Source organism: Athene cunicularia (genome assembly GCF_003259725.1).
Source record: "Athene cunicularia isolate RWA chromosome 5 unlocalized genomic scaffold, athCun1 chr5_part1, whole genome shotgun sequence".
In the NCBI taxonomy this organism is placed as follows: domain Eukaryota; kingdom Metazoa; phylum Chordata; class Aves; order Strigiformes; family Strigidae; genus Athene; species Athene cunicularia.
The window spans coordinates 2,158,082-2,163,182 of NW_020799101.1; the positions used below are offsets into that span (position 1 = coordinate 2,158,082).

Below are 5,101 nucleotides of genomic sequence, written 5' to 3' on the forward strand. Positions count from 1 at the left end.
CTGAACCCACAGTCATCAAGGTGCAGCCTAAATTCCCCAATTTTGAATTCCCCAAGAGCCTGTGAGCCGGTGGAAGAGCCGGTCTCTGCACAGAAGAGCTGCAGGATGAACGGGTCGAGTCACGACAGTGACTCCGAGGAACAATTGTGCTGGTGACTTTATTAACGGATCACTCTAGTGGATGGGTGGAGACAATTCAGCAACATCCAACTGACAACCTTGGAAGAGTGAGAAAGGCCCTTTGGCAATGAGACTATTTTCCAAACAACCCACCAACGATCAACTGATTGTGATTGTTACAAAAATGATATGTGAGAGAGAGAGAGAAGGAGAGAGAGAGAGCAGAAAGAGAAAGGAGAAAAGAGAAGAGGAGGGGATAGGAAAAGGAGAATCTCCACCCTTGGATCCCATGTCGTCGCAGAGTAGCAGTCCTGGTCTGTAGGTGGTGGGTCAACAAAGACACACGTCAGGTGTTGCCTTTATACAGTCTTTCTTACGCCTGTGCAATAGGTTGTTCCAGAATGTTCTTGTTTTCCCTGGCTTGTGCCTGCACAGTGAGGCAAGTTCTGTCTCTGGGTACCAACAGGAGGGAGGGGGAGAGAAACAGCCCACCCCACCCCGCTCCACCGAGCTCGCTTCGCTTCTCCCCCACAGGGCGTCCCACTCGAGTGGAGACATCCTCATCACGAACAGTTTATTTTTTTTACAAACAGTTTGTGACACTCTCACCTTTCCAAAGCCCTCCCAACCAAAAGAAAATGTCTCACTGGCAGAAAGTACCATTTAGCATGTAACTACAGCCCTGGTGAGCAGCATGCTAAACGCTGCCCTCTCCTCCCATCCTCCTGGTGGTCCCAGTGACTTTGTAAATTCCCATCTGGTGGGTATAAGCCACAAAACCATTTTTCTCAATTGTGGGGAAAACAGAATATTTAAAAACTCATAAGTTGTAAAGAAAACTTGTCATTTTAATAATTTTTTAATTGAAACTGCACTTTTCTAGGAAGCTACAGGCTCATTAACCTAACTACATTGCCCGAGTTATCTCCACGGAGTGCAGACACGACCAAGCAAGGCAGTGGCTAGCAGCCGCCATGTGTGAGCCACGCCAGCCCGCAGCCAGGGCCTCACCAACACCTCACCAACACCTCACCGAAGCACCAGTGCGGTTTCTAAGACGCTCCGCTTTGGTGAGGTGGCAGCGGTGACACTGAGCATTGTAGGAGCACACACCAACAGCCGGGGTACAGCCACCCCGGGCTCCCGCGCTTGCTGCACAGCCTGTGTACCCCCCGCCAAAGCTGTGGGCAGCTCACACCTAAACCCACAGCCACAGGTGAGCTCGTAGCAACTGCGGTTCAACTTCCTCAGGAGTTGTTGCAGCATCGTTACCACCTCAAGAGCTTCGGGAGCCATCGTTGATGGGGCTGGGTGCGAGGAAAAGCAGGGTGCCTTAGGAGCCCACCCTCTCGCATGGTGCAGAGGGGTACGTGATGCTGCTGCGTGTTGGGGTACGCCCCAGGTACAGGCCATGTGAGAAGAGCAAGGTGCCTGACAGAGGCATCTCACCACCATTTAACGACCCACCCTTCTTCCCCAAACATTCAAATGCTGACGTATTGTGCAGCCACATCCATTTATTTATAAAGAAGTATGTTACGAGCTGAAAATGATTACAAATGTCGCACAGTTCTGCGAACGAGGACCAGCCCAACATGTGACAAAAGCAGCCAAAGATGAAATCCAAATCGAAATCAGTGAACCCATGAGCACGGAGGTGTGTCCCTTGTCACCCAAACAGTGCTGACACGGGATGTTTGGCTGTTTGAGGTGCCTGTGCTAGTCCACAGTCTGGGATGTCCCAGCTCCAGAGCCATCCCCCTGCAAGCGGGACACAGAAGAGGCTTCAGCAGGAGCTGAGGAGGCTCATACCTGTATCTAAAGAATGATTTTATTTCATCCCAAAACACCAGTGTTTTAGAAGCCCACATGCTGTCTGTGTCTCCAGCCCTGGCACACCCCTGGGTACCAGTACTGGGTGCCAGGGAGACCAGGGGGGCTCTCCCATGGGGTGGGTGGTGGGAAGGAGGTTCTTCATCACTGACTTTTAGAAGAGCACTGCAAGGGCTAGAGGAGGGCTAAAAAGCACAATAAAGGCAGCAGTAGGGTGTTTTCTTCACCCTAAAATTACATCTTTCTTCTTGATTTATTCCTTCATGAAAAATTGCCTGGTGAAAGCCAGGGGAGCAGCGCGGGGGCTGGAGGATCACGCCACATCGCGTCCTTCGCACCCCAGCTGGGTATCGCCTTGTCCTCCCCGCTCCACCATTCCCACCCCCGTTCCCCTTCACTCCTCTGCAGGCGCCTACCGCTTGTGTTAAACGAGAGAGAAATATTACTGCTACTGTGGATTTGTACTGCTAGCAGGCTAAAGAGAGAAATGCATGTTGAAACACAGCTTGCACTTGCTTGCCTAGCAATTCCCACCTTACCTTTTATTTTTTTAATGACAGAATGGTCTTGGTTGGAAAAGCCCTTGCAGCTCCTCCAGCCCACCATGACCCTCCCCGTGACCGTTCCCAACTCCCCCAGATCCCTCAGCGCTGGCTCAGCCCGACTCTTCAACCCCTCCAGGGATCCCGGGGACTCCCCCCTGCCCTGGGCAGCCCATTCCAACGCCCAACAGCCCCTTCTGCACAGAAATCCTTCCTCAGAGCCAGCCTGACCCTGCCCTGGGCAGCTTGAGGCCATTCCCTCGGGGCCTGGCGCTGGCGCCTTGGCTCCAGAGACTCATCCCCCCTCTCTGCCCCCTCCTGGCAGGGAGTTGCAGAGGGCCAGGAGGTCTCCCCTCAGCCTCCTCTTCTCCAGACGAAACAAAAATAATTATCTTTTTATACTTGAAATCCACCTTGGATGAAGTGTAAAAGGGGCCAAGGAAAGGGTCGCTCTTCCCTAAGGCAAAGCCACAGCCATGCCATGTGGCATGTCTCTCAAGAGCTTTACTGGCACCAGAGGAAGGTTTTCCCACCCCACTGCAGCCCCCTCCTACAACGCCATTAAGAGGGGACACTCCCAGTGCCTGCTTCCCCCCAGCCCAGCCGTGCACAGCCCCCAGCACAGCCCCAGGCTTGCTCCAGGGTTGATCTTCCTCTTCCACCTTTCATCCAGTGCTGCTCCCGCATCTCCAGTAAAATTCAGGCTGGTGATAGCGGGGGTCGGAGCAAGCATTTCGCAGCAAAGCGTGAAGGCACCTGCTCACCAAGGGCTGCATCACCCTCCAGGACCTGTCTGCTCCCGGCATGGGGTGCCCTGTGCCTGGCACTCACCTCTTCGTGCTCTGAGGCCACGTTGCAGCAGCTCGTGGTTGTTTCTGCCCCAGCCCCAGCGGCCTCTCAGCTCTCCAGGTTCAAGACACCAACGCTTGTCTGCTCTGCATCTTCCAGGGCACTCTCACAGCACGTGAGGGATAACCAGCTATTCTGTCTTGTAATGAAAACACATTTCCAAGTTACAAAGTGATGCTCAGGGCATTTCTCCATTTTCTGGTGCCATGAGGCCCAACGATGTGGCTCCAGCAGAGCAGGCTCTGCCCAGGCACTGCCTCTCAGAGCGTAGCAGCTCCAACACCTCCAGAACCCCCCCAGGAGCCCCGTTCCTGGGGTACTGGGGCACTGCTCTCATTTTGAAGCCAATGGGACTTGGGCACATTGGCACTCAGAGGCCACCTGCCAAAAACCTGGCTGTGAGCAATGCCCACCAGGGCTGGAACAAGGAGGGTGCCATACCCGCCAAGAAGGCCCACGGACAGCAACGCCGCAGGTGTCAACACACACACGCAGAGGCACGGAAGGGACTTTTCAGACCCCTGATCCCATCTCCTCCTCCCTTCCCACACTGAGCGTTACCTACCAACACATTTCATTGACTGCACTCTGAAGGGTACTCGGCATTTTAATCCTGTAATGTATTAATAACATAATTAAAGTCCCAACCATTTGCTAAGTAACACATATTACTCCGATCGCGGCTTTGATATATTAAAAATAGATTAACTGCTTCCTAGAGTTTGAGGCCAGGAGAGACAGTGGGTCTCATCTGGGTTGACCTCCCACATATCTATGAGCCAGAGATTTCCCTTAGCAATCCCTATCTGTATCGAGCTTGCCAATTTAAGAAGCAACATTTGATTGTATATCAAAGACATTTCAACATCAGGGAGCCCAGCACATCTCTCGGTGAGCTGCTCCTAGAGCTAATTACCCCAGCTGTTAAAAAACCTCATCTTTATTTCCACTGTGGGCTTTGATAACTTCAAACGATTGCTGTTGGCTCCTCTAACACCTTAGGTGGCTGCTTGGAGCTAGCTCTTCACCACTGCCTGCCTGCCTCTTCAGTCCTGAGATAATTATAACATACGTTTATCTCCTTCTTTAACTACCTCAGTCAGTCGTAACCACCTTAAGGCATGGAGCTCCTCTAGTCCCTCCTCACAAGAGCCGTTTTTCAGATCACAAACCTCCCTGGTAGCTAAATATGCTGGCAACAAGCAATTGGGGCAAGTAGACATCAAAATCAAGCTAAACACTGTCAAGAGTGATGCGGGCCTGGAAGGATGTTCAAGGAAACCACTTGGTCCTTCAACTCTTCATGGATGCAAGAAGCACTCATGGAAGGAGGTATCTCCGAAGCTGGGCCTCCAGTTTGCTCCCGGGCAGCCACCGTGTCTTGAAAGAAAGTCCTCCTGCCAGAAGAGCCGGGCTTCAAAATCTGTCTGAGAATAGCAAACCGACTTCCCTCCATTTTCAGCTATATTTAGCGAGGCCATTATTTCTGGAGATGGCAGGAAATAATTCAGCCGGATCCAGACATAACTCAAAATTGGAAAGAGGGTCTATAAAAAGATAAACCAAAGGACCTAACGGGGATCCAGTCATGGGGACTTAGCGTGGCTACAAGGGAGGGCTCTTCCAGCGGTGATGGAACACTGCCAACACCGAACACATGCATTGGGTCAGACCTGGGCTGCGGCGACCGATGGTGCTGCCTTCCCTCGGATAGCCGCTCTCAAGAACCTCTTTAAAAAAAAAAAAAAAAAAAAAAA

At 52.0% G+C, this 5,101-nt stretch overlaps 1 protein-coding gene across 1 annotated transcript in view; it reads right to left on the bottom strand.

Annotated features, from left to right (window-relative positions):
• Positions 1–5,101, bottom strand: part of MDGA2 (MAM domain containing glycosylphosphatidylinositol anchor 2) — a 384,757-nt gene that overhangs the window by 378,303 nt on the left and 1,353 nt on the right. The window lies entirely within an intron of this gene.